The 12071-nt window shown below is 42.7% G+C and overlaps 1 long non-coding RNA gene across 2 annotated transcripts; it reads right to left on the bottom strand.

The window, feature by feature from the left end:
- On the bottom strand, positions 672-12022 carry LOC110394595. Of its 2 annotated transcripts, none has more exons than XR_002435729.1 (5): positions 10167-10420; positions 8741-8804; positions 7284-7841; positions 2276-2374; positions 672-2091 (listed from the first exon to the last, which is right to left on the bottom strand). It is a non-coding gene; the product is annotated as an uncharacterized LOC110394595 (long non-coding RNA). The 2 variants fall into 2 exon arrangements; XR_002435728.1 differs by lacking the exon at positions 10167-10420 and adding an exon at positions 10431-12022 and having other exon boundaries at positions 674-2091.

Genomic DNA, 12071 nt, shown 5'->3' with positions numbered 1-12071 from the left:
CTAACGGGGTGAAAAGTTCAAGCCTCTGATCAATAAGCCCAGACATCCAGAGAGGAAATTCAGCTATATTCAAGGCAGCCTGTGGAGTTGGGTTTGTTTTGGTGGTTTGTTGGGTTTTTTTGTTTTTTTTTTTTTTTTTTTTTTAGTGAGCTTCTCTCACAAAAGTAATTTATGTTTTCTGCTAGGGATACAAATGGATTGGGAAAGAAATGTGGAAAAAATATGTTGTGGAAAGAGCAACAGAATCAAGATTCATGGCTGCATATTCAAGAGAGTTCAGTCAGTATTTGGGGGATTTTGGCAGGCATGTACTTCACTGCAGTTCAGTGGAGCATCGAAGGATTTATACCGTTGTTCAGTTAGCTTGGTTCATAAGTCAGCTGTCCTACTATAGGGTATGTCTGTTTTAGAGAACCGCAAGAAGACACTGAACTACATTAGAAAAAAAGACATTTAGCAGTCCAGTAGTCTGTGCTGTAACATACAGAATTACTCCCCTTAAATAATGAGCTAGATATCTGTATGCTAATTGTTGGTAAATGCTGACATTTTTATAGTGATGATTACAGTTTTGTGAGTAATTAGGTGTATGGTTTCTGCATATTGTTTTTTAAAAAAAAAGACATTCTGAACTTCAAATAATTTAAATTATTTGGCCCCAGTAAAGCTACTGCAATTTTCCTAGGGCTTTCAAACCAGTGTCAGGGTAATGCAGTTTTACTGCAGTTCAGCTTCGTCATGCTTGCAGAGACTTACAGCCTGTAGTCAGGAGGAGGAAAGAAGTGCCTCAGGCAACCTCTTGTAATAGCCTGGAATAGGGAAGGGTCTCTAAGATATTTCCTGGAACTAGAGAAAAATTGATTCAATTTCTGTACAAAACAACTGAAATTGGAAAGGAAAGCCTGATTCACATTATGTGCAGTATCTCTAATTGTGAAGTCCAGGTATTTCTTTCATATTATCTTTTCATTATAGAAGGGCAGCCTTAACCCATTCTTTCCGGTGGATTTTCTATGATGAACATGACTAAAGTACCTAGACGTTCATAAAATCAAATCTTAACAAGTACTTGTCACATTTGTATTTTTAATTTGGTTTGTGTCTTTAAGATGAATCAAGTTATTTTGCTTTTTGAGTCGCTCTTTTTTTCTTTCTTAAATATTGTTGACTGCCAGAGAGAAGGAAGGAAGCTGTCTAAACCTTTTAACCTTGGCTATCGCAATTAGTAATTTGCAAAACAGAAACAAGCAATTATCTCTGGTGCCTTGTTTATCCGAAATTATAATAATGTGCGTAAGACTGAAAAATGGCATTTCACTTGACCCTTGTCAGCTGCTTTTTTCATTGAGGAAAGTGGAAAGATGGTGAAGATCTTGATAGTTAGCTTTATATCCTGTTTTTACACGCTTTGGTCCAAATGCTCAGAGCAGCGAAGGATTGTAAAAATGATCCCACTCAGCCTTGTTTTTCGAGGAGATTACAAACAAAGCTTCTGCCAAGCTACTCCCCAACACTGCTTTTCAAGCCAGGAAGAATAGTGAGTGCTAGCTATGGACAGAGCCGCAGGTTTTAGTTTAAATGCCATTAAAACAAAACAAAACAAGATACAAACAAACAAACTCCACATGAGGCATCCGCTTCTTTTATAGTTTAAAACAACCCTTTATAATCTGGGAAACTCACTCATTCTTGTGATACAAGAGCGGGAGAAGAAAAGAGAAAGATCATTCATCTGACGGGGTTCCAAGGAGCAGGAGTGGTTTTGATCTTCAAGCAGTCAGCTCTGCTTGCCTTTTAAGGAACAGAATTTGGCTGGGCCCTGCATGGTGATGGGGAATTTTCTTGACTTTGTGTCCTCCTTTAAACAGATCCATTGTTGGTTGCATTGTGGCTATTTAGAGGCACCCTTTGTGGCAAGCTACTCCATGGTGTTTGAGGATGAGTCAGGAATACATTTCTCCACGCACACTTCCAGCAGAGGATAATATGGCCACATTCACTTGTTTGCTCTGAAGTGCCCTGGAGAGTGCTTCCACACTCAGGTAAATACTCGACCTTCCATGGGCAATAAATAGGTGTTCCTTTCCTTCTCTGATAACAAGATAAGAAAACAATGATGCCTTTTCCGTTGCTAAGTTCTCCTTCCCCAACTCTATAGATAACAGACACATTTTTCCCAAATTGTCAATTAATGCCATCACATTAAACTCACAGCACTTAACTCATAATAGTAAATTTTTCCAGTTATATCAGTTGGTGTGGTAAAGGATCTTACCTGTCCCTGCAAAATTTGCCTTCATAATATCTTTAGAGCGCTGTATTTCCAGTAACACTGGTCCTGCTCCTGGGATTCCAGCAGTGCACTTTGATGCACCTTCAAAGCAAAGAGAAAACAAAACCAAATATTTTCTCCTGTACACAGTTATGTTTAGTTTTTTTTTAAGGCCCTGTTGAAGTTTAATTTTCAAAGTACAGTACATTTTCTATTAAGATCAGTGCAGAGTAATTCATTCCTGTCACAGTCAATGAAGCTTCCAGTCTACCTGATGACATGATCTTTTCTGGTCTTCATCATTTTTAAGAGTGGAGGTCTCCCAAGCACTTTTCCATTATTTTTTTTTTTTCCTGGATGAAGTGTTTGAGAACAAAACTAATCAAAAGTTTTGCTGCTATAGGTCATCTTTTTACCTGAGGTCTGGGAGCTTCTGCATCATTTGGTACACAAGCCATTTACGGCAAACCAGTTACTATTTGCCATGATGGGAGTAAAAATTATTTAGAGCCAGAGTCTTTATTCTGCCTGCTAGCGGTTTGTGGCTGGATGAACTTCTCGCCAATATTGCTGCTCCTGCTTCTGGCCAAATTTGTGAGGAAACTGGCAAGCCTTTGTATGTCGGGTAGTTTTAGACAAAAAATCCAGGCAAGAAACTGCACCATCCATTCAATCAATCAAGCAGCAAAAATCACATCAGTGTGAAGATACAGCACCTCAAATAAGCTTTTGAACTTTACTGGTTGCTTGGAGGATTATTGCTCTCTGCAGAACATACTGAAAGGTCACCACCTCGCTGCATTTATCCGTTGCATTTAAATGTGAAAAACAAAGCTGCTTGCACCGTGGCACAGTTCAGTGCCAATACTTTATGGATCTTCCTGTTCTGTAACAGGAGTCAAGAAATGATGACTAAATGGATTCAGTCATAAACCATAATGAAATCACACCCACTAAACATATGGCAGGAATGACAGAATGTTATATAGAGTCGTTAGTCTTCAAATTTGAAAAGAAGACAGGCCTCACAGTTAAACAAAAGTACTCAGCATTTGGCCAAGATAAACCTTGTGTTAGTAGAGTGAGAAGAGAGGGACTTGTATGGGGAAATAGATGTATCCTTCTCATGGGAGGAGTATGAATTTCCATTTTGTCTTCAGTTAGGGGGATAAGTAGAAAATGGCATGTAAAATTAAGTGAAAATACGTAGAATCTTTGGCACAATGCATAAAAAAGGAAAACTTGGAGAGAAAATTACTCTTGAAATAGGCCTTTGAAAGAGAAAGCCTAGAAGTCACTTAATTTAATCACTGAACCCATTCAATATTCAGAATGAAAATGAATCTATGGCTCTTAAAGTTTTACTGTGTTCATTAGTTCATTCTTCCTCCTTGGTCATTAAGCTACTTCTCTGTGTGACTCCAGTCTGATTACTAAATCACTCCACGAGATAATTAAGGGCTCCACATTTTGGCTCTCTAAGATTAACCTGGCTACTCTTGATCTTGTTATCTTTAGGTGTGCAAGTAAGATGATCAGTTTGAAAGGATTTGGCTAGGACTGCTTATATAATTAGGAAATAGTGGCACGGGTGGGAGGCATTAGCTACCAGAAATCAATTAGTAATTGAGACTCTACAGTCTGTGATTTACTGAAAAGATTCTCAGTTATATTCTGCACTCTTTTACAGCAGTTTAAGCTGGGAATTACTCCCTTAACATCAGCTGAGTTACAGATGGTATGAAGCAGCATTTCCAATGTGAGTGGACACTGACCAAGTGGTGGTGTGAACAGGATAATCTAGAACAGTAAAAACTTTCCTTTGACTTTAACTGTGCTCACGCACATCCGTTGTTTGTGTGGGAGACAGAGCAGAGCGTGAACAGCAACACTTCCTTTTCACGAACATCCCTTTTGAAAAAGAAGTGTCTTCTTTCAAAGGAATTGCTTTTGAACTCCTTACAGAGTAGCTGCTGCTTGAAATATTTTCAAACTGAAGTAATTTGAGTCCTTCTGCTTCACCAAGTAAAAAGATAAACAACTCAATTTTGGCACCATTAGGTTGCATTTACAATCTATCATCTTCACATTATAGACACTAGAAATGAGGTACTGAATCACTGAAGTAGCTGCCTTTAAATGCCTCATCAGTTTGGGAGTGAAAAGAAATGAGAGACATGTGGGATTCATCTTTTTTTGTTTTAGTTGGATATGGAAATGGAGGCAGAAGCTACAGCAGATTAGTAGTCCAGATACCAGGAAAGGCAGCATATTTAGCTAAATTTATTCTTAAATATTTACTGTATGATAATCTGAAGTGTCTACTATGTACAGATGGCTCATAAATGGAAACTGCTGTGAATTATGCCAAACATGTACCGGGAACCAGGAGCCTCAAGCAATTTCATTAAGGTTGCAATCTCAATTCATGTAGACATGAATCTTGATAATATTTTTGGTAAGGTTTAATCTCCCATCACACACCACTTACTCCATGTAAGTACCATGTACTATGCACTATGGATTATGCAGTACGCACCATGGAGAACCCCATGAGGAAATCCGATTGTATCTCCAGAACAGGACTGGAATACTGTTCAATAAGTAAGGCCTACAGCTACACACTGAGTAATGTAGAGAAAAACAGTAACAAAAGCATTGAGTAGCTGTCTATCTTGTGTGCTTAACGTGATGGCCCTGAGGGGAAAATGGCAGAGGAATACATCATTACAGGCTGTAACCTAAACAATACACTCAAAAACACTGCATTACGGTTAGAAAGGCAACATCACTTTGGGCAGTTTCTAACATATGGGTGCTCAAATCTGTTTCCTCAACATTTTTTTTAACATAGATTTTTGCCAGTGATTAATATTAAGCTCTGCTTTACTCCTTAAAAAAAATAACAATGCATTGACTTGAGGAAATATAACATATATCACAACTGAAATGCAGATGCAAAAAAAAAGAGTAGACAAAGTGTATTTTACTGACTTGAGTTTGCAGGACAGGTTTTAGATATAAGACTCGTGTTGTTCAGCACAAATTTTGGCTAGGATACTGGGAACGGTCTTGAAACTGCCACTGAAATTGCTACTGCTTCAGTGAGCAGCAGTAAACATGAGTTTGCACAAGGAATTAGGTGAAGAACTTCAGTAGCTAACTCTAGTGTTACTTAGCTAGTTAATATTGTATTTGATAATACTTGTAACATTTTACAGTGCCAGCTTGGGGGCACATACCTCCCAGTCCTGCAAAGCAGTGAATTCACTGAAATTATTTACATGTTGCATCTACACTAACATATGCCATTAAATACTTGCTAAAATTATTTCTGGGTTTCAGTAAAAGGGTGGATAGCGATAGGACAAGGGGGAATGGTCTTAAACTGAGACAGGGGAGATGTAGGTTAGGCATTAGGAGGAAGTTTTTCACTCAGAGGGTGGTGACGCACTGGAGCAGGTTGCCTGGGGGGCTTGTGGATGCCCCACCCCTGGAGGCATTCAAGGCCAGACTGGACGTGGCTCTGGGCAGCCTGGTCTAGTGGTTGGCAACCCTGCACGCAGCAGGGGGGTTGAAACTCGATGACCTTTGAGGTCCTTTTCAACCCAGGCCATTCTATGATTCTGTGATTCTATGATTGATTCTATGATTCTATGATTCTATGATTTTACTTGACCATCAGCATCACTCCAGTTCATTCAGCAGAGCTTTGTAAATATCCAGTGCAGGTACTGGTCAGGCTGAGCTTTTGTTTTTATCTAAACTGTTCTGTACACCCAGGTTCTTCTACTGTGTGTTGTCAATATATTCAAGAAGGTACCACTTTTATGACCTTTCAAGGTGATAAATTATAGTGGGAGCAGGGAGAAAGAAAGCAGCTTCCTAAATTGTAGTCGTTTTCTTACATTAAAAAGTGATCAAAGCACTGGCTTTGTTTTTCAGAATAGAATGTTCCAAATCTATTCTAGATAGAACAGTTTGAGTTCCCTTGAAGATGGGACGCACAGTGTCTTATCCAATAAAATTGCTGTTCTGATTTTAAAGCGTTTTCTGATTTTAAAATTTTAGACAATGCGAGCTTAGTCTGCAGAACAGTCGATCCTTTGCATGCTATTTCCATTTTCATTTTGTTATTGGGGAAGAATGTATTTGCAACCAAATGAAATTTAAAAGCAATTATAATCAACCACACCACTAGATGGGGCTTCTTTTCTGCCTTTCCTACTGAAGGTAATGGAATTGTGGGATTGAATTCAGAGTATGTATGATCTACTGCATTATTAGTCAATGAAATATAAATATCTATATATCTTTTACTTCTGGCAATGCAGGATTGAGCATGCTTTCATTCATGCACAGCTATGTCAGTGATTTCTATTTGTATACTGCAATGATTATTACTATGCCGATCCATTGCTTTTGCAGAGTGAGGCAGCATCATGCAATCCTGGGTTTCTTGTTCATGCACTCCAGAGTGCATGAAGTTGCTAGAACAGTACAGTAACATTAAAGTAGCACATATTTCTGCTGTTTTTTTTTCCTACTGCAATATATATATATATATTTTTAGAAATACATATCAATTTCCTTCACTGAAATTCAACTCTGAAATCTTACAGGGGTTTTTGTTTTTCTTTTTTGCTGTCCTGTAGCAGTACTGTACTGTGTTACAGACACCTAGTTGCTGGTACGTACGTGCATCAACTGAAACAATCCTGTCGTAAGTCATGAGGATAAAAATGACTGCAATAAAAAGTGCCTCTCTTACAGGATCTCCTATTAGATACCTGTTTTTCCACCTTCTGACATACTTCAGCAATTCATAATGCACTCGAATTGAGGCAGTTCTGGGGAACCACAAAGACTCAGGGCTGAATTTACTCCTTGTCCCGCCATTTGGAAAACTACACATTCGAACAAATAATTTTTAACATAGGGTCTATGCAGACTATGTAGGTCTACACAGTATTTTAAGACAAGTGAGAGAAACAGCTGATGTATTACTTACGCAGTTGTGACTGCCCAGCCGAAAAGGTTGCCCTGCATTAGCTAGGAGTTATTAGAACATGCTGCATTGCACAACTCTAGCTTCCTGAAAGACAGAGTGGCACCTGAGCTGATGACGTCAGGTTAAAGTTCGATTTTTCAAAATCCACGTCCAACACAATGCAAAGCCCAGCAGAGGCTTTGCCAGCTGACATCACAAAGGCCCTTCGGACCAGCTGGCCAGCCCTGATGTCCTAGTGGAGTCCAAACGAGTTCATGCCTCTGTTGATTTTGAGTGAGGTACAGGCCTTCTTCTTGTGACAAACAGAAAAATACAAAACAGAAACCATCTGGGTACAAGTTCATGTAGAATGCCCTTTATATAAGACTACTCTGCATAAGATGGAGCTCCATTCTCACTGAAGCCCAATGCATTACAATGGCGTATAATAGTTGAATTTGATCCACATCACACCACTGATGCAACCAGATAACTGATAAAAATGTTGAACAGAACCAGGCTTAGAACTGAGCTCTGGGGGACGCTGCTGAAGAGCCACCAGCCAGATGAAGAAGATTCCTGCATAAAGAAGAAAATTAGGTCTAATAATCTAATTCTGAATAACATCTAGTCACATTATATAGACCCACTGAATCTTTCATTCAGTGTCTGATCATCCTGCAAACGCATTAAACTGAAATTCTGTCCTTATTACAGAATACAAAGAAGCTAGAATTTCTTGTGAGCTATGGAATATTTATTTTTTTTAAATAATCGAGGAGACCATTAATATCTTCCTTGCCATTTTTGTACAGCAAGCTCAACTGTTACAACTGGGATGAAGAAGATGACTTTTGAAGTGAAGTAAGAAGATAGTTCAGAACTAATGGTGCTAGAATTTGGGAAAAGATGTTATTAATATAGTGTACAAACTGTGATAATCCCTGCATATCTATAAATCCCTATAAATTGTTAATTATCTCTTAGTAGTTATTACTCATTCAAGTTTTCTGATAAGTTATTGCTACAGAAGATTTTCTTAGTAAAGACTTGAGGGGGAAATTGCAGCAATATGGTGTATTTGAACAAGATTCATTCTATGCCGTATTTTCCACCTCGACTGATAGGAAAATCTTCTAGTTTTGGTCTTGAAGGTTGAAGCTAACATCAAAATTGGATAAAAAGAAATGATGAAAAGCGCATGAATGATCTTCAATATTAAATTGTGTGGCTGAGTTGAATCAACAGAATCCTCCAGTTACATGACTCTGGGTGTCTGCAAACTAATATTTTTATGTTCATTTTGTGTCCAGTGATGACTATTGATCCAAGGAGCTCAGTGAATTTATTAAACCGCACATCAAACAGAGCTCCCTCCCAAAGCAGCAAACCAAAATCTCCAATCTAACAAATCCTGAGAAGCGCATCACCACGCAGTCACGGTCAGAACTGAGAAAGCGATGCCGGGAATCACTTACCACTGATTTGCGCATTCCTATTTTTCTCGTGTCCCTCAGTAGTCATCTCAGGATGAAAATGCTCCTGGAGGATGAGTGTGTTGAATGCAGGATGGGGATTAGAGGGGCAAGGGAGGAAGATGGGAAACATGGAGGGGGGTAAAGAAAGGTGCTCAGTGGATTATTCACGTCAAATGTCTTTAAACATAACTGGCAGTGCTTCAGGAAATGCAAAAAGCCTCCTGACTGTGAATCTGCCATCTTCTACTAAAAAATGTCCCCAGTTCTATCTCAACCATTTATTGAATAACAAATGCAGTAAATAGTACTTGGAAGTACTCTGCCCCATTCTTTTAAGGGAATCAATTCTGAAATATTTCAGAGAGAACTGCTTAAATAATGCCCCCTCTCATCACTTTAGTGCCTGTCATAAAGATTTATCTGATTTCAGACCGCACTCACTTTTGGAATACTAGCCAATGGCTAACACCAAAAATCCAATCCTTGTGCGCTGCTGCCTCCTTTAAATTCTTTTCATGTAGTATGGATTCCTGTTGTCTTAACTGCTTTTTCTAAATTTCTGTCCTTCTTGCAGGCCTATCTCCCAGACTTGCGGAGCATACAAGGAATGTATATTAATTCCCACAGTATCGCTGATTTTTTAACAATATTTACAGTATGTTTCTCTTTTTACAGTCCCTTATTTTGCTTAAATCTTTCCATTTTTATTACTCCAGATGGTTTTGCATTATCAGCGAACAGCACATTTTCCCCCTTTGCTGCTTAAAACTTCGGCTAATGGGGTCAGGAGCAATGGTGGCTGATTTAAGCACGGCATAACTGCTGGCAACAGTCACCAGCAGCTCTGGCACCAGCGCATCCTGCAGGGTGCGGGGATGGCGGCACAGCGGTTCGTGCTGGTCAGATCCTGAGGCAGCAGAGACCCACCAGGAGCTGGCAGTGCTCAGAGAGCGGCTGATGGGACTGAGGGGCCAGCAGTGACGGTGGCCATTGCCCACACGGACAGAGGTGACCCTGGGGAGCACTGGGACAGGGTGGGCGGTCAGAACTGCTCAGCCTGGGGACAGAGCTCTGGGAGGAGGTGGGCAGGCTGAGGAGCATGAGAAGGACCTTGCTAACTAGTGCCCTGAGCAGCCTGAAGTCTGCTCTGCCCATATCCGGGGCTAAAGTTTTGGAGGCAGTTTTCCTTTTATCACTAAAGATGGACAAGGACAAGGGTGGTTGATCTAGAGGTATCTTTTAGTTCTTAAAGAATAATTCATTAGTGTCATTGTCCTGACTGGGTGGCCCACAGCGGTGTTCCACAACATCCCCTTTATTTGCTTGTCCTTTAATCCTTACCTAGAGGCTGTCAACTGTGCCATCACCAGCTGCCAGCTCTGTACAGCCCAGCCCCTCCCTCACACCCAGCCACCCCCCACCTCACCTGCCCTGCCTGTCCCTGCAGAAAGGCCCAGAACAGTCCATTGCGACACACCAGTCACAGCGCTCTGCCCACCAGGTTTCACTTATGCCAGTGATGTCGTGGCTCTGGGACCGAGCCAAGGCTTCTGGCTCCTCTCGCTTGTTTCTCAGTGCATGCTGCATGCACTGGTGTAGCAACATTCCAAAGGTGCTTCACCGCAGCCAGCACCTGCTGGAGCAGACTGCAGGATCTCTCTATCACACAGCCCTGAAACTAGCTGCTCACCTGGTCAGTCTTCGTTTCAGCATGGTTAACTCCAGGTGCCACATAAGTAGAATGGGTGAGCTGTGAGTCTCACTTCCAGGCACGGGTGACAAAGGGCCTACGTTGCATCCTCTTTTGGCCAAAGTCAGTGTTAACAGCACAGTGACCCAGCACAGCTGTCTGTTGTTCTGACTGTTTGTGGCCTTCTCACAGGGCATTGCAGACCTCGGCTCAGTAACTCCATGATTTACTTCCATTACAACTAGGCTGCCTAAAGATCCAAAGGGTGGCACACCAGCTCCCTGGGACTGGCTGGGTACGGGGCTGCCCTGCAAACAGCCCAGTTGGCAGCCTGGTGAGCTGAAAGCAGGGCATCGGTGATGAGCAGTTGACAGCAAGCTGCTATTCGTCATGTTTTCCATTGGCACCGCTATGCCAGAGAGAGTGTCTGTCCTTCATTCCGGTTCCTACAAAGCTCTGAAGGGAACTACGAACAAATGGTGCGTGCAATGCCAGGAGCTGGAGGAGTCACGTTATTTGGCACTTTGAAATAACTGCTAGCTGCTCAAATTTTCACTCAGGGCGCAGTATGAGTGTCATCACTGCAATATCTGCTATACGACAACTGCGCAGCGATGTTCCCGCCGCCTTGGCACTCACTCCTCTGTGGGATCCTGACTGTGCCCGCAGAGGAGCGGCTCTGCACTCACTCACTGGCAGGCCGCTACTTGGCAGTGAGACTTCACACTCAAAATAAAACAAACGATGTAAAACAAACGAGCGTCTCTCCCCCGAGGAAAAGAACGGAGTTTAAGAACAAAGTGTTTCTGCAGTCATCCATGGAAATCACCACAGACAATAAGCAATGGCGCGCACAAAGCATAGAGTCTGGAAAAGGTCTCAGATATGGGTCTGAGCACAAGTAATAAAAGGGCGTTGTTAGCAGGATGCTGGTTGCCACATGTAACCCTCAGAAAATAAAACGGAGGACGTTCTGACTGTCAGGAAAGGCCGCACCTGCACGTGTGCCACCAGAGCCTTTGGCCTTAATTTTCTGCGGGCACTGCTGGGACCAAATGAGGAGGAGAAAAAGCAGCCGACGAGATTGGCTTAAAAAAATCCGACTTTAAAAAGGGAACGGATTTGGTGTTCCGTTCACCCGCCTCCGGGGTTTTGTCCTAGCGTTCAAGTCTCAATGCTTTCCTCGGCAGAACCCATCGAAGCATGAAAGCCGTGCGTCTCGCTCTCTCAGCCGCAGCCGGACGCTCTGCTCAGGTGCCCAGGGGCCGCTCGGCCGCCGCCCCGCCCCAGGAGCCTTGCTGGGGGACCGCTTGCCGGAGCCGCTGGCTCCGTGGGTGTGCGGGCCGTTCCCCTGCTCTCCTCCAAAAGCCGTAAAACCGACCACGTTGCTAGCAGCTCGCTCCTCCTCGCTGTGGTAACCGCGGCCCCCGGCGGGACCTGGCCGCGAGGCAGCGGGGGACGACGTGCCCGGCCGCCCGTCGCACCCTCCCCGTACTTCCTTATTGTTTGCGCCCGGGGAGGTCCCGCCCCGCCCGCGGCGCGGCGGCCGCAGCCCTCCGGGGTGGCTCCGGGCCCGATGGTGACGCTCCCCCCGCCCGGGGCCCGCCGCGGGGCCGCCGGATAAAGCGGTGCGCGCCCGCC

This window comes from Numida meleagris, chromosome 2 (assembly GCF_002078875.1).
Source record: "Numida meleagris isolate 19003 breed g44 Domestic line chromosome 2, NumMel1.0, whole genome shotgun sequence".
Taxonomy (NCBI): Eukaryota; Metazoa; Chordata; class Aves; order Galliformes; family Numididae; genus Numida; species Numida meleagris.
This window is presented reverse-complemented; position numbering and strand designations above follow the sequence as displayed.